The 18,646-nt window shown below is 36.6% G+C and overlaps 1 pseudogene; it reads right to left on the minus strand.

The window, feature by feature from the left end:
• Window positions 1-16,945: 16,945 nt before the first annotated feature.
• On the minus strand, window positions 16,946-17,537 carry LOC114082951 (small COPII coat GTPase SAR1A pseudogene; annotated as a pseudogene).
• Window positions 17,538-18,646: the final 1,109 nt, after the last annotated feature.

Below are 18,646 nucleotides of genomic sequence, written 5' to 3' on the forward strand. Positions count from 1 at the left end.
TCTCACTCTGCTTCCTGGTACCTTGAGCTGAACAGCTTTCCTCCGCCACACCCTTCCAGCATGATGTTCTGCCTACTTCATATCCAAAGCAAAGCAGCCAAATAGATAAAAACCTCTGAAACCATGAGCCAAAATTAATCTTCCCTCCTAGTCATGAGTAAGCTATACCATTACATAGACCAGAGACATTTGTGTCTTTCCACAATGTTAGAATTTATTAAATGACAATAAATGTATATCACAACTATAGGTTACAATTCACCTATTCCTCACAGGTGACCTACTAGTCATAGGACTTAATTACTAATCCAACAAGACTCAACTCACATCATACTTTACACAACTATATATAATAATAATCTCATTAAGCCATGGAAAGGCTAAGAAAGTGTTAAGGTGGCCACAGTAGTTCAGGAGGCTGCACTGAGAGCAAAGGCAGACAGCAGACAGAAATACAAGAGTCACTGCAGGTCTTGCTCAGGCACAGACCTGTCAGATCATGGAACATATTCTAGGCCAGGGTCCAGAGGGCAGGCAGATTCAAAGTGGGCTATATCAACCAAAGAGACTGAGCTGAGCTGAAGCCCAAGGACAGGGTCAGAGGTTCGCCATTATCCAACTCGTGACACATTCACCAGATGGTCTGATGTCAGGTTGATGTATGCTGCTGCTACCAGTTTTGGGGTGCTCTTCCTTTTATGGGTCTCAGGTGAAGGTATTGCTTCACTCAGTTGTCTGATATGTTTGAAAATCTCATGGGCTTGTTTTTTCTGATAGGTAGTTGATACACTCATGCATGCATATGCTTCTGACTTATTTTGATAAGTTCACAGGTGGTCATTTTTATTAGCACAATTTATTCATCAGTTTGTGCCTTATGGTTGTGCTGTGCGGATGGTGGATGTTTACAGGTACAAACAAGGTGTGGATTCATTGTACTATAGCACTTATTCTCAAAATGAACAACTCATGGCAAACTACTATTCTATGAAGTGCCATAGCCTGAACACTACTGTTCTATTCATCATGGTATAACAGAGTAGGGAAAAGCCTGCTTTCCACACTCCTCTAAGATGTTTTCCACAGGTATTTGTCAGTGATGAAAAGCTGATCAGCACAAAGGCTTGTACAAAATCCACGTTTCTGAATATTGGAAATTTAAAAAAAAAACTTAAGATGGACAGCATCAACTTCATAGAATAAGGAGCTGAAACAGACCCTAGAGATGGTCCTGATTAACCTCCATTTACTGAAAAGGCAAAGAAGAGATCCAAGAGGTAAATGGCTGGTAAAGTGAGGCACCATAGACTAAACACTGTATGTACACTTCTTGAATGAATGGGTTCAAAGACCCTGAAATTACTAGCAAAAAGAATTTCCATATTTTTACATTATTTATCCCATTTATGCAGATAAAATGTCAAGGAACATATAATAAAAATATGTATTTATAAATTATAGAAGGGCAGAGAGAAAGGAAAGCAATTAAAAGATACTGTAAATTCTGAGAAAATCAAAATTCAGGAAAAACAGGTAGAGAGTACTACTCCATTTTGGTGGGAAAAATCTTACTTTCATATTTTATGATAAGTGCAAAAATATAACTACTAGGGGGAGGGGTGAGGAAGAAAAAGAAGGTACTGGGGAAGGAGATTGAGCAAATTGTTATGTGCATGTATGAATATAGTATAATGAATCCCCCCACTATTAAAATTATAATACACTAATTAAAAATTATAACTAATAACTTGTAATCTTCTAGGGCTACTTCTGAATTGACTTAAGAAATTAAGTTCACTTTGCTTTCTGTGACTTATAGAAAGGTAGGTGATGGTATGATATCTGGAAAGGCCCCAAAATACATTTTGTTTCTTTTTAATAGAGAATTTTTACTTTTCCCTGAGCCCCTGAACCATTAAGGGTGGCCAAGAGACTTATTGCCTATAAGAGAGAATATGTATTCTAGAATATCATCAACCACAGAAAAATAGAAAGTAGGAAAAAAACTTTCTTTGGAGACAGTAGAGGGAAGGGATGATGGACATTGTAGAGAAGAATTGTCAGGTCAAGTGGCGAGATATGAATATTTTTGCTCCTTAAGCTCAAAGGATAATAAGAGGGGCTGGTAGAGAAAGAGAACTTACAGGAGTAGATATAGTGCTGTTAGGTTTGGAAGAATTCAAGAATGCAAAGGCTAGGGCCCCACCTACTTTGCACATAAATCAGGAGAAACTGCAAATCTTAGGGAATCCTTGGTTTGGGCATGGTGCTGAATCTAATGTGATACAATGTTCTCTTCATTAAGTAGCTGTGGCTGACTGGGTACCTGTTCACCGCCTCTTGAGCCATGCACACAACAGAAAAATGTGCAGAGAAACAGTGAAGGGTTTAGGCACGTTTGCATGCGTGTTTTGAGGAAAATCATGTACAAGGCTCACAGAGAATTGGTGGATTGGAATTAGCCTAGAATAAAGACAAGGATTCACCAGTAGAAGCCTCTGAAGTTCATGAATCTCTGCATGCAAATTAACCCTCATTCTCATAAATTCCTCTCTAAATTCTTCTTGCTTTGTTGTTCTAACTGCAATCTGCCTCTCCCATGAAGACTTCCCCTTCATATTGTTGTTTTTGTGGCTGCTCCTTAATGTCTTTAAATACTCCTCCCATCTGCCTAAGCCGCCCAACACCACCTTATCACAGCCATGCGCCATTCCTAAAGGGGGGCATTACTATTTTTCTTTTTGTGGAATGTAAGACCCAGGTTCACTGACACTCCCACAAATACAACTTGTGTCACAAGTGGTATTTCCATTTTCACATAGTTTCTTAAAGCTTTGAGTACACTGACCTTTTGGATTTGGTCCTTAATCTGCTGGTTAATGATGGTGTCTTCCAGATTTTCCCACATACAAGTTATTTTTGACTTTTTCCCACTTTCACTGTCCTGCCAACCTCCTGGGTATCTACCCACCTCTCCATAGCCCAGGGTCTTCATAAATGTTTCCTGTGGAATAGGCAGGGAAAGTCTTGATGAATTGAGCAAAAGTATACATCTTTTCCACAAGATGGGAGGTAGGAATACGATAAACCTGGGTTAGTGAATACAAGCAATGTCTGTGAGAAGATTTTGAAAACGGGATCTTTAAAATATAAATATATACTTATATATTATTTAGTTTTAAGTGGACACAATATCTTTAGTTTATATTTATGTGGTACTGAGGATAGAACTCAGTGCCTCAAGCATGCTAGGCGAGCACTCTACCACTGAGCCAAACCCAGCCCGGAAATGGGATTTTTCTTGATCCTCAGAACTACCTGAAGAAGTCCCAACTGTTTGTCTGGTCAATGTGCTATAGAACTGTGCCATCTGGAACTGTTGCAGAGGTCCTGTGTGATGCTATTCACTCAAGATCAAGCCATACCTGAAGTTAAGTGAGCAAATCAATCCCAAAGTGAAGCAATGGTCTGGGCAAAAAGGAGGCCAGAATTTCTAAAGTAAATAAGTAACCAAAAATTTGATTGAGGGAGATACAAGAGCAAATTCTTGGAAGGGTCTCTTGAATATTGGCTTGATTCATTTAGTAAGAAACAGATAAATGACAATTTCTTCAGTGGAAATCAGTGAAAATCTTTCATCACCCATAAATCTTAACTGAATTAACCACTGACAGGCTTGCCTGTTACAGCAATTAGCACTATCCTAACTAGTCTCTGTTAACAATTTTGGAAACTCTGCTAACAATTTTGGATTCTACTCTGCATCCAACAGGGGAATGTCACAGAGGGGGCAGTGTCAAAAGATGAGTGAGTCATAGAAGCAGTCTTCCTAACTTTGCTCATACACTCTTTAATTTCAACTCTCAATAGATTTTGACTAAAAACTGGGTCCTAATACATAGATCAATGCATTTTTAAAGGCTGTGTAGCATAAAATGATCACAGCCCTCACTATTTAAGATTTCCTTATGTACTATGAGTCTCCCCTGATTTTTTTTCCCCTGATAATCACTTAAGGTGATTCAGAGACACATCTAATGCAGCTTTCAAAGTATTCTTTTTTGTTATAACCTCACTCAAATGAAGTATATTACTCTGACATTTTATTTAAATTAAGCCTTAATTCTTTCTATTACTCCTACTTTGGACTGGTTTTGTGGGCATGCAACTTAAGTGGTTGTTTTAGGCAGCTTTTTTGCCACTGTGACCAAAAGACCCAAAAAGAACAAATTTAGGAGGGAAAGTTTATTTTGGCGATCACAGTTTCAGAAGTCTCAGTGCATAGATGGCCAACTCTATTCCTTGGGGAGCAGGTGAGGCAGAACATCATGGCCCAAAGATAAGGCAGAGAAAAGCAGCTGAGAACATCACACCAGGAGAAACAAAGATTTCTCACCATGGACAAAATATACCCCAAAGGTATACCCCCAGGGACCCGCCTCCTGCAGCCTACCTTACCAATCCAGTCAATCCCTATCAGGGAATTAATGCACTAATTAGGTTAAAACTCTCATAATGAAAGCATTTCACTCTAAACTTTCTTACATTATCTCACACATGAGCTTTTGGGGGACACTGAATATCTAAACTATAGCTGAAGTCTTACACACCATGGTCTTAGAAATTTCTCTTTTGTTACTATCTTCAAATTCTTGATAAAAATTTGAATTCTCTTATTCAAATATTACTTGTCCTGGGCTCCACACATTATATATCTAATCCTGTTTTACTCACCATCACTACACACACACACACACACACACACTTTCTCCTTGACCTAACTTTAGCAAGGGCCCTTCTGTGCCCTCTTTTCAGTTAGGGTTTGACCTTGGCCCCTGCTATAGTTTGGATATGGTTTGAAGGTGTCCCTCAAGGGTTTGTTTGTGGGTTGGAATTTTGGTCCCCAGAATGGCAATGTGAGAAGTAAGGTACCTTCCATTACCATGCAATTTCCCTTCTCTCTCCCTTTCCCTCCCACCTCTCATCCCTGTTAAATGTTAATCTTCTTCTCCTGCTCTTCGTCCCTACTCTGATCTTAGTTACTCTCCTTATATCAAAGAAGACATTTGGCATTTGTTTTTTAGGGATTGGCTAGCTTCACTTAGCATAATCTGCTCTAATGCCATCCATTTCCCAGCAAATTCTATGATTTTGTCAGTTTTTAATGCAGAGTAATACTCCATTGTGTATAAATGCCACATTTTTTTTATCCGTTCGTCTATTGAAGGGCATCTAGGTTGGTTCCACAGTCTTGCTATTGTGAACTGTGCTGCTATGAACATCAGGGTTATACAGTGGAGGGGGTAGAGAGAGAGGAGGGGAGGGGAGGGGAGAGGTGGGGAGGGGGGAGGGTGGAGGATGAGAAAGGCAGCGAAGCACAACAGACACTAGTATGGCAATATGTAAATCAATGGATGTGTAACTGATGTGATTCTGCAATCTGTGTATGGGGTGAAGGTGGGAGTTCATAACCCACTTGAATCAAAGTGTGGAATATGATATGTCAAGAAATTTGTAATATTTTGAACAACCCACAATAAAAAATTAAAAAATAAAATAAAATAAAATCAAGGATGGGAAAAAAAAAAAAGAAGTAAGGTACCCCTTAAAACATGAAGTCTAGTGGCAGTGGTTGGAACATTAGGGTGCTACCCTCAGAAGGTATTGGGATAGTTTTCTGATTACTAAGCTACTAATCATGAGACAAAGTTATTATAAAAGACCCCTTCCTTGCCCTGGCTTCTTGTCCTACCATGTGACTGCTCCCCCTGGCACATGCTCCCATCCCTGTGATGGCATCTGCCATGAGGTCCTCATCAAAGCTAAGCTGAATATTGGTCCCCTGCCCTTAAACCTCTAGAACTGTATGCTAAATAATTGCTTTTTCTTAGGAAAATTACCCAGCAGAAGGTATTTTGTTATAATAGCATAAAACATACTGATACTGCCCTGTTATATTTTGGATGTAAGGTATCCCCCATGCGCTCATGTGTGAGTCAATGCAAGAAGTTTCAGAGGAGAAATGATTGGGTTGTGTCTTAATTCCTATCAGGGATTAATCCAATGATTGGGTTAACTGAGTAGTAACTGAAGTGGTAGAGTGTGGTTGGAGGAGGTAGGACTTGGGGGCATGGCTTATATATTTGTATCTGGAGAGTAGAAACTCTTCTCTCTGATCCCCATGTGAGCTCCTTCCCTCCGCCATGATGTTCAGCTTCACTTGGAGCCCCAAGGAATGGAGCCTGCTGTCTATGGATGGAGACCTCTGAAACCAAGAGCCCTCAAACTTTTATTCCTTTAAAATTGTTCTGGTAAGATCTTTTAGTTGATCTTTAGATCTTTTAGCAGTGAAAAAGCTGACTAAAACAGGCCCCCATCCTGTATTTGGCTCTCCCAGCCCAGTCTTCAAAAGAATTCTACTGATACCATTAAGAAAAGATCCCCCACCCTTGATAGATGTTGAAGGTGGCAAACAATCCGCTAAGTCTTTGACCTATCTTTAACAAGAGTCCCCAGACTTGTTTTTCAACAATGCCTACCTTCCATGTCTCCTCTTAGTAATTTTCCATCCAACAACCCCCTTGCTCTGCTCACTGGCTAGAAATCTGTTTCACCTGCCTTTATTATATTTGGAGTTGAGTCCAATCTTTCTGCTATTACAATATTCCTATTTTAAAAGTCTTAAGCAAAATCATCCTTACCGTTTTTACAAGGCTCAGAATAACTTAACAGACACACATCCATGCCATAGGCACACACCCACTCCACTCCACACATACTTTTATACTCCATTGTGTCTTTTCTTGACACAATACAACAGCACAAATAGCTAAGGTTCCGCGTATCTTTACTGCCAATATGCTAAACACTCTACTTGGCACTTTATATTTATATATATATATATATATATATATATATATATATATATATATATATATATATATATATAATAATCTAATTTAATTTTGATAACAGCTTTGTGGTGACAAGTTTCATTTTATTCCTATTGACAGGCCAGGCAGGATGAAATCAAGTAACTTACCCATTTTTCAAGACTGAATTAAGATTTGAACCAAGGGAGTCTAACTTTTTGCCTCTAGTTATTCTATCAAAATCTTTTAAAGTAGAAATCAGATTCTGTGTTTAAAAGAGAGAAAAGAAGGAATACACTCTACCCAGCTCTACTTTCTGCTCTAAGTCAGCAGCAAGCATGGCTTTGATCCAGAGCCATGGCATAGAGTCCACATGATTATCAAAGCCACAGATGACCAAACCTTTCTGGAGTGAAACATATGGACATGTGTTTTGAGTAAGAGAAACAAATCTACCTCAAATTGTATTCCACTAATATTCTATGAGGCAGTCATGGAAACTACAATTCATGCAAAATATTCCTCTTAATCTCCTTAAATATCAAAATTTGACTCATCCAGTTGTTTAACATTCTAAACATAATGTTATAGGAGTTGGGGATGAATTAATAAGAATCTTAAAAAATCATAATTGCATATTTATAAAAGTAATCCCCATCTTTCTCTACAAGTGTAGAACCAAAGACAGCTAAATCTTTGCTAGAAAGATCCAGCTGACACTTTTCATTACAGTAAGAAACAACTGCAGATGTGATTTATTTTTTTAAGTTTAACATGTACACTTAAAAAAATCTTGATGTTTTTAAAAAGATACTGAGAAGTAGTTATAAACTACGGTGTTATTATCTTCAAACTGTTAGTATGAAGCAAAGGTCATTTACCCATTTAAAAAACTGCACATTCATTCTGCCAACATCTCAGGTTGATTGCTTGTAATATAGGGTGCCTTTTACTTCCCACTAGGGGAACTAAAACAAAACAAACCACTCTTCAATCAGAGAAGAATGATCCTTTTCCCTGTTCCATCACCTTCTGCTTGAGGACGCTCTTTTCAAGTCATTGCTCTACCTTCTTTATTTTCAGGGGATGAACCACACTTATTCTAGCTATGATTCATTTTCCAACTTAAATAATTCAAAGGTCCTGATGTGTTTCACTTTCCTGCACCATGGAGTGAAAACAAAAAAAAAATTTCTCTACATTATCCTCAAATTTTTCAGGTTTCTTATGGTCAGATGTCCTTTGGAGAGTATTTTTAAAATTTTGATAACACTTTTCCCATTCTCAATAAGAAACATCAAAATTATTTTCAGTTCCCTTAATGTCCCACACCCCTGTGCCTTTAATATTACCTTCTATAAATCACATGACAAGTGAATTCCATCCTTCCAAATGAATTTCATAAGTACCTTTCCTAAGATGTTTTCCTGCTTCCATTCTTCCCCAGTAGTCATGGTGGGGACCAAATGCCTCTCCAAAGCTTAACTTTATGATAGCTATATTCCAAGTTGTATAGTATTTGTATATTTTCCCAGTTGGATATATGACCTCAGTTCCTACCAGAATCTAATACATAGTAATAAATGTTCATTTTAATGATGTTGAAAAAAATCGAAATTTCAGGGAACTTTTCTGGTGCACTATTTAAGGTTACTATTTGAGGGACTCTTTCCAATCTATGTGATGAGTTAAATCACTGAACAGTGTCAGTGGGCAGTTTGATAACAGAACTCCTAAAGGGTATATGAATAATTTTGATAATGTTTGAATATCAACCTTCCCAGGATTTGTTCTGGTTAGACATTTTATTGGTATTATTCAGAACATGACTCCTGGACAAAGTTTAAAGTTGGAATTGGAGAAAACATCCCCAATAGCTTGCTTTCTGAGTCCTTGCTCCATTTTATAAGATATTCCAGAAAAAGTGCCAGTAAATTTAGTTCCCAAATGAGCCAGGTTTGTCACAAGGAATTTGATTACTATCGTTGGACTCTTACATTATTAGGTACTTTCTTGGAACAAGTAAATATAACCTACAAACGGTTTAATTATAATACCAACCATCTAATAAAAATACTATCTGATGATTCCTTTAGAAAAGGGTAATTCCTAAAAGTGACACTGATCCTTTACCCCTGCAAAATCATTCATATAATTATCACCCATAAATCATCTCTCTGAAACTAAGCATTATGAACCCTTTTTCTTTAGAATGTTCTAACTCACACTGGGCCACATAAAAATATTGAGTGTTTATGCACTAATAAAGAATTTTAAAGATACATTTCTTGGCAATAAATTTCATGGTTCTCAGCATGTATGTGCAATAATATAAGATTCAGATATAAATTCTAAGTCATAACACATGTAAATAGTAAATCTTCATTATGTGCTTCTATGAATACCACATTTTCACAAAAACAAAATAACAACTAAGATTTTGACAAACAAGCATTGTATCATTCTGCATATCCCATAAGCAAATTTGCTCATATTCTTTGTCTATGATTTTTTTTATTTAGTAAGCTATACAAAAAGTTGTTTGTACTAGGATATTACTATATTATTAAAAATGAACAAATATATTTGCACAGGTTTAGAGTATACAGTGAAATGAAAATATAGGTAACCATGCATTCTCAAAATTCTGAAGCCTGGGAGAGACTCTCTAGAAATAAGAACTAGCACTGCAGGAAAGTTGAAACTGGGCTCACACAAGAGTCGAGTAAACTTCCAGGTATGTTACCCTACATATACTAAGGTTCCAGAAGGAAGAGATGGCTTCAAATATAAGCCTCAAGGCTAAAGATTTAAGGACAGATGTTTTAACTTGCAGGTGCTAATTTTCTATCTAGCTGCTTCTCAGATGGCCACCTATAATAGAGATTCAAAATGAATCTCAACAGGAATTCATCTATTTTACAATAGGCCACCATTATCTGCAATGACAAAAAGATAGCTAGTATAGTAAAAGCTTGAGAATATATCTAAATAAAACTATTCAAAAATATATACCATGGCTTTACAAAATCGATTCAAAGAGGCTTTTATATACACATGCACATACACACACACTTTTCATCAGTGAAAGTATTCTTTCTCTTTCACATTCATTTAAAATTTGGGACATCATGTATTTATTGTTAAGTATTCCGAGTAGTGAAATGTTGACAAATCAGTATATTTGTTTTATTTAAATGACCTAATAATCTGTCATTTGTATTTTATAAAATGGAAAGAGAATTTAATTTAACGTCTCACCAGTTTAACCACTGATCTAGATTCTTTTATATGCCAGTAATTTTGATAATATTTGCTCATAGAAAACAAATAGAAAGCTTGTCCTTGTAGGATCTATAAACTCATTTATATGACGAATCACCAACAGATTATGACTGGATGTAGCTTCACAAATCCCCAGAGTGTAAAACTGAACAGAGAAATTAAATAAATCACAATAGCCCAAGTCAAACTAAGCAAATCTCTCCTCTCACTGGGTTTTATATTAAATTCCACAAGGTCATTTGACTTAGTCTGAGGTTGCCAGGATTACTTATATAGTGACTACTAAGTTCCCTGACATTTTAAGCAAAATTGGTTGCTGCTGTTGCCCTGTCTGGAAATCCAGTTTGCTCCGAGTTAACACATTCCCTTCACACAATTGCAGGAAGGCTCAACCTGGCAGTCCCACCAGGTAGATTAAAAAAAAAAAAAAAAAAACAATCCGCTGATCCTGCCTGTTGGAGGAGTGTCTTGTTTCATATTTCTGACAGCACACAACCTACCACTGACATTCTTACAGACCTCCTGTTCTACATTTGTGTTATAAAAACAGAATTGTTATAAGCAAAAGCATATCTTCAAATACAGTGCAAGTCTAGGTGCCTCAATATTTGGATCTTAGAAATTTCTAAGATGCATGTGTTTTATACACAAATGTTGTGTTTCAAAATCAGAGTTCTGTTCCCTTTGGACTTTCTCCCACTGCTCATACTATTATGAGAAAGGATTAGCCAAGAGTAGTTTCTGTAGCAAAAAGGGTCTGTTTCTGAAAGCCTGTTCATCTTTTGCCTTTTACATGTGTTCCAACACAAAACAATTCCTAACAACCAAACAGAATCTCTTTTGATTAAAGAGCACATCACCAGACATTGGAACATTTCGCAACCCTGCTTTGCACAAGTCTTCTGAGGCTCTTGCTAAACACAAAATGAATTTTTAAAAATTTACTTTTCCTTTCTAGCTCACACACTTTTGCTCTGAGGTTTTAAAGATCACTAGTCAGACTAAAATTTGAAAAATAGAGTAAGGACTATTTTCTTTGCCAAGACCATTCTCAAAAGCTCGATATTTTGTCTTAAGATTCCTAACCACTTCCTCAAATTTATTGACTTCTCCATGAATTTTATTCACACTGTGGTGAACAGTAGGGATATACTAAATGATCTGCCTTTCCAGTTTATAGCAATTGCTACCAAATTTTATGAAGTTCTAACTTTAGCCTGAGGAGTTTCAAAATACAACCAGCTAATTTTAACTTATGTGATAAAAGTTATTTTTCCTAAAATAAGGGTACAGACAAAAAAAAAAATCAAACTTTGAGAAACTAAGAAATCATTTTAGAAATAAAAATTCAAAGGAAAATTATAGTCTTAAACCAGAAAAATATTCTACTAAGCCCCTTTTCATTCTTTCAATAACTAAACATTCAATAAATCTTTACAGATCACCTACTTTAGATCATATTATAAGTGCTGAACACAGAGCAACGAAAAACAGTACCAACCTATGTTCTTTTGAAATTCATATTGTAGCAGAAAAAGAATTAGCTGACTAAAAATGTGTCAGATGTACCAGATAATATATCAGATGATTATAGCACAAAAACAAAGCAGAAATAGTGACCACAGGGTCAAGGAGGAGAAGGAGCTAAAGGTTTAAAGAGGGTAACAAAAGAGGAACTAGGGAAGGAGACATTGAACAAACACTTAACAGCAATGAGGGAAGCAGCCAAGAGATTATTAAGAGGACACCCCAGGCAAAGAGACCAAACACAATTCTAGATCCAGGTGAGTCAGGGCAAGAGGATTAAAGGGTAAAGATGCATCAAGAAAGTGCCCCTGGGTTCAATCAATCCCTGATACCATTTAAAAAAAATAAAATAAAAAGTAGCAGTCAGGTGCTGGTCAGTGAAGGGCTCTGCAGGAACCTAGGGCTAGGCTTGCTGTAACAGGCACTCCAGGCTAATACCCAGTGAGGCAGAATGGCCTGCAGGGATTTTGACCTGGTGTAGTTATCCTTATGGTTTCTATGAAGAAGAAGGAATTTGGAAGGTTAATGGCAGAGCAGAAAAGACCTCTTGCTCTCCAGGACTGCCAAAAAGAACTTTGCATCTTTCTTTCTCTGAAGAAAATTCTCAGCATCTGTTTCCTCCTGTGGCAAAACTACAAGTATACCTATCACATTGTCCAAAGGGAAAACTCCTTCACAGATACAAGGCAACTTCTGCGTCTTAAGAGTCATCCCATCAACTCAGCCAAAGCTCCCTCTGGGCATAAATGCTTTGAGAGAGCGTCTTAACTGCAGCTAATTAAAGAGCATGAAAACAATCTCAATTTGAGATGTGGATGTGAGATTGATTTTAATTATTTAATATTAAATTTAAAAACCCTTCTCTATAAGTGGTTTTTTTCCCCATATGAAAGGTTGATGTAGCAACATTCTCTAGACTAGACATATGGTGGGGTTGTTTAATAACCAAGAAAATATAATAAAATTAAATCTAGCACATACTTAGAATTCTATCATATGGAGGTCAAATATATTTTAAAATTCTGAATTATAAAAGGAAAAATTTAAAACATCTTTGTGCTTCAGGGGGGCTTCTTTAATCCAAAAATTGAATCACCACAGGATTCCATTAAATAGAAAGCTCTCACAGTGAATTATTAATATATTGATGTTAACATATTTATAGAACATAGCAATGCTTTATATTGAGATTTCTAACCTAGACTGTTAGAGTCCCAAAAACCCTAGCAATGGAGTATAAAATCCCTGAAATTATACTCAATATTATGAGTATATATTTACTTAAGGGTGTACACATACAGAGTGCCATAGTATTCACAAAGAACCTAAGACATGATGTAACTCTCCTACAATTTATGTTCTCTAAAACAAAAACCAAAATCTATACCAATCAATTTGAGGAAAAGGCAAGGAAGTGATCTATTTAGGCAAGGAGCAGAAACCCAATCTCAATGAATTAAGTGAAAGGAAATTTATTTAAAATGAGAATCATTTCATAGACCCTTGTGCCAGAAATATGACCAGGTGTCACGAGAACTGAGTTGTTCTTTCTTGCTTGCTTGCCATCTTTTTCTCTTCCACTGTACACATTTGATTCATTCTGCTACCTGCCTACTGTCTCCAAAAGGCTTACAATTTTGCTCCTTAAAACCTTGCCTTATGACTTGTTTTGGATCACCATGATCCCAATTTGAATCCACAATTTGTCAAGCTTCTATGTCAATTTAATAAAATCTGATTCAGTCTCTGCTTCTCTTAAGAATATATCAGTTCTTTAGAGAAAAGGAGTTGACATTCTTAGCTTGGATTCTGAATTCATTCCTTGCCAAGAGGCAGCATCATCTCATATAATCCTGTTCATCTGGGCTCCTCCTTCAGAAAGGGCACATCAAAAATAGCTAGATAATATACTCCAACTGCTCAGATATGTCTGTCTACCCTACCAGTCTCTAAGTGCTCAAGCTGACCACTGTGAGTTCTGTCTTTAACTTGTAAAGTACTCAGTGCTTAAATTCTAGTGTTTTCACAACACACCTACTCCATCAGAGTCATACACTTACTCTCCAAATGTCCACTTAAAAGGTCTCCCCTCTATTGGAAAGTCAAAGGGATCCAAATAAGCACAAACTTCCTCCTTGTACTCACCGACCTTAAGGTCATGATTTAAGAGTGTGTGCTAAGTGCCAGATGAGAGACCCATACAGTAGTGCTATATCTGCAATAGTTGACCCCAGAGGCACATCAGGTTCTCAATATATCCCTCTCTATATAACAAGACTATTTTGAGGAACAAGTTTTCAAATTAACTGTTTTATAATACCAAGTCCTTTAGTAAGCATCATGTGTTTCCATCCAATATGGAAGTGAATTTGGAGACCTGATAAATTTTAATGGATCAAAAATATTCTAATTTGTGTTGAACACAATTCTTATCTTCAACACACAGTACAATATATTTCAGCATTTGAAATAAAATGAGAGCGTAGGTGACTATAAAGACAAAACAAAGATGAAAAAAGATTTTACTTCAAATGTGTCATTCTGTAGTTTTGTGTGTGTGCATGTGTTTGTGTGCGTGCTCATCCCACATTTGAAACAGTGAAATAGGCTACAGTGAACATTTGAAAATCAGTCTTAGTTGAAACAGGATCTAGAGGTCACCTCTTTATTCTTGAAATGAACATGTTTATCTAAGTCTATATGTTTTGAGCCATAGAGAGATGTGTGTATTTATACACACACAATTAAAACTCTAAAGTAGAATTTTTTTTAGAACCACTGAAAGATATTTTTAGTAAGGAGTGTCTTAGCATTGACATTGTTTAGAATTGCCAGCTCATGGTGATAATAAGAAGCAGGCCAAGCTCTAGTCTGCTATTATTGTTTTCATATTCTCTGTAGACATTGCTCCCAGGGAAACTATTCATCTTGCTCCTAATGCCCCCGACTTGGTGTGTGATGCCAGAGAAAAATGTCCTGGCTGGAGTGAAAAGAAATTTTAATGACAGTATTTTATAGGACATAAAGACCACAAGCTAAGCTCAAAAAAATATTGGCTTAAGAGCTTGAAACATTATTAGAAATACTGAGAGAACTATGTTGTCCTGACAGGCTAGGGGATGTTATTAGCACCTTCTTATTCAATAGTTCTTAATATGTTTCTTCCTCTGTGGAGAAAGGCTCAGGTAGGCTCACCTTTCCAGGTACTAATGTGTCTGCCTACAGGCCTCAGTCTTATTCTCATTCTCCAGGTAGTTTCTGAAGAATGTGTTTTTCCTGTACATCACTATAACTGACTGGGTCATATACCCATCCTAAAACAATTCTTGGCAGGATATGCAGTGACTTGGTAATCTGGTGACTATGTCTGCCCTGGAAGCTAAGAGGCTGAGTCAATTAGCAGTGATACACAATCAATCAAAAATATACCTCAAATTTTGTATTTTGATCTTTTCCCAGGCTAGCAAAATGCATGTACTGTGGTGGTCTCTTGCAATATGACTCCCCTTCAGCCACTTATCACAAAAGTAAATGACCAGTACTCAACAGTGTACATATTGCCAGGGCTTTTGGATATTATGTTTTGGCATTCCATCATATTCACCCATCTGTGTGGTTACATAAGATATTCAACACTTGGTTATAAAATAGACTTTATCTTAGATGATTTTGCCCAACTTCGGGCAAATATAAGTTTTCTCATCTAAGCTGTGATGTTTGGTCAGGTAGGTGTATTAAATGCATTTTCAATATTTGATATTTTCAACTTAGTATAAGCCTATCAGAATTTAATCCCATCAGTCAAAGAGCATCTGTTTAATAAAGGAAAACAAAATCAGTTTCAAAGAAGATTATCTTTTGTGGACTGGTTTTTATGCCAACCTGTTCATCTTTACTTTGACCTCCACAAAAACCTTTTATGAAGAAAGAATTATCCTCATTTAAAAATTTAAGACAAGATCTTTCCTTATTCTGCTACAAATTTGTGGGGGAAAAGCAATCGTTGGTTCTTCATTTCTCAATGTCTGTGAAACTAAGATGTAGGCAGCACCGTTTTCTTCAGACTTTCAATAAGATAGTACATCATTAAATTCTGTTATAAAAACAATGATAATGAAAAGCAAATGAGTCATATTAACTTACTGGTAAGATCTTTATCTCCACCAAGTGAAGCTGAAATAGATATGCAATCCATATTTTCCTGACTACAAAACTAATTACATATTGGCAAACACATAATTGTCAGTTTATGTGACAGAGGCGGACCACAATGTATCAGGATCTTTAGATAAATATATTTCTAAATTCAAGATAGATAAAACAAATTAATGACTGTTTTCTACCTGTTCTAAAATTTTACTATTTCTATATTGTTTCTTCGATAAACATGTTACTAAATATTTACATAATCAACAATTTTTCTCATGCTGTCAAGAGCCACCTGTAATTTTCAGAAGAGTCATATACATGCTTTTTCTTGATTTTGACTTAAATTTGTAACTTTTTAAGTAAAAATGACATAATAAGCTATTCTATAATTAATTCTTTCACAGTGAACAACAATCTGTTACCTAATCTGAGATGGGGAAATGACTTCAGCTGACCAGTGAAAACCTGCCACAACCACAAGGCCAAGTTTCTGACCCTTTTTTTTAGTTCTCCATGGACAAGTTGATGCCACCTCTTATGGGGCAATTACAGAGTCAAAGGAGCTCAGGGGAGCTTCTCTCACCAACCTGCCACCTCAGCAGGAGTGAGTTCATCCTCCTGAACTCTGGCCTCCAATGTGTAACTGTTCATAATTTTATGGAGTATCTAAATGCCACTGATTTAAAAAAAAGAGAGAGAATAGAAAACTCTGAACCAAGGAAATTGTGAATTCAAAAAGTTAGGAGAGATACCAAATACATTAACAACACTTTCTTTACAAAATAGAATCACTTTCTTTTGAAATCAACCCCACAGTGGTGAGACATGGTTTTCTTCTAGTGTCCTCTGATGGCACACAGCCTTACCCGACAAATCCTGCCAGCTTCCAAGTCCAGCACCAACATATGGGACAGCACTCCCTCACAATATTGTGGAGAAGAGCCCATGTTCCCACTGGGCAATGAGAGTCAAGACTCTTGGTTTCCCAAGGCCAGACATGGTTGGAGGGCTTTCATGAAATAGATATGCAATCCATATCATGAAAAGTTCATGAAGAACTGTGAATAGGATCAGTCCAGAGGAGTAAAAGTTTTATTTTCACTGTCCAAACATCAGTCAATATACTGGGAGAGGTAGCGGAAACCCTTGCCTGAGCCTTGCCTCTTGAGCACACTGCACATGAACACTTCCATGAGGCAGGGATTCAGTTCCTTGAGAGACGTTATTTCCCTTTCCTGTGGTTTGTCCAGAAAACTCAAATATCTTATGAAATTTTTCTTCGCTGATTGCATCTGTTCTGCCAATTTTGTTTCCCAAGATAGGATTGGCACATTGGCTATTATTTCATCAGTCATTAAAGTATTAAGCTCAACTTTGAATTCCATGAGGCAAGAATGATTTTCACAGTCCACCAGAAAGACAATCCCTTTAATTGCTGTAAAATATTTTTTTTTTCCAAACTTGCTCATGCCCACCAAGATTAAAAGTTGTAAAAGTCATTCTAGCAATTGTCAACTCTTCTGATGTTGGATGTAGTGTTGGAACACGTTAGTCCAATCTGTCATTTTTGAGCATATGAAAAAGAGTGGTTTTGCCTGCATGGTCCAAACCCAAGAATTCAAGTTTTCCAGATGTCTTATAGAGTCCTAGGAACTGGACTCTACTGCTGAAGCTATTATAGCTCCACTCAAAGATGAAATACATTAATGCTTAGTGTGTCCTGAGGGGCTCCTCCGAAGGTGGCAGGCAGCTGGGACCCACCCCTCAGAACACACAGACCAGCAGATATACATGCTTTTTAGAATTTCATTTCTTCATTGCATTTCTAATATTTTCTTGGATATATTATGGACAAAATATTTGTATCTCTTTCAAATTCATATGTTGAAATTTAAACCCCAATATTATAATAGGAAAAGGGTACTTGGGAATTAAGTCATAAGAGTAAAGTCCTAATAAATAAAATTAGTGTCCTTTTAAAAGGAGATAGGAAAGCTTTCTCTCAAAGTAAAAGACTGCTGACTACAAACCAGAAAGTCCTTGCCTAACACTGGATCTGCCAGCACCTTAATCTTAGACTTCCCAGCCTCCAAGACTTTGAAAAATAAATTTCTGTTGTTTAAGTAACAGAAGTCTATGGTAACTTGTTGTAGTAGCACAAACTAAGATATGAACACACCTGACCACTCTTAGTACCTTGTTAAAACACCCAAATGATTTTTTAAAAATTGTACCTTATCTGAATGCAATCTTTTATAATATTTCTATTAATATTTATAATTCCTAAGGGAGAAAAAAAGAAATGAGAGCTTTAAGTTTAGCATTTTTGGTACTTGAAATATGGATTGAATATGTTTTCATGTAAGTCCAAATACCTACAGTGACCAGGCAGCAAAGTGGGAAAGAAACAGAACATAAAGATGTTAAATTAAATATCATGGCCAATGCTAAGGGAGTTAGGATCTCCATATTCTAAGTGAAATCTGCTATGTGGAAAGTTGGGCCCAATAATTGCCAGATACTTTGAATTATCAAGAGAAGCCAGAAATCCAAATACCATGTTATTTTTAAATGTCAATTATAAACTTTTAAAATTTTAAAGTATTATTGGTGTGGCAGGATGGGTGGGTAACAGGGAATCTGATAAGCATTCCTTTAGACCTACAGCTCCCAGTTAGCAATTCATGGATCAAATGATAGCTAAAAATAATTTATTATCGTGTAGCCTTCCTTCATGAGTAGGAACAGTTCAGATGTTCAAATACAAATCTGAGCTATGGTTTAACTTATGAAAAGTGATATAGAAAATAAAC

The sequence above is a fragment of the Marmota flaviventris genome, chromosome 11, assembly GCF_047511675.1.
Source record: "Marmota flaviventris isolate mMarFla1 chromosome 11, mMarFla1.hap1, whole genome shotgun sequence".
In the NCBI taxonomy this organism is placed as follows: domain Eukaryota; kingdom Metazoa; phylum Chordata; class Mammalia; order Rodentia; family Sciuridae; genus Marmota; species Marmota flaviventris.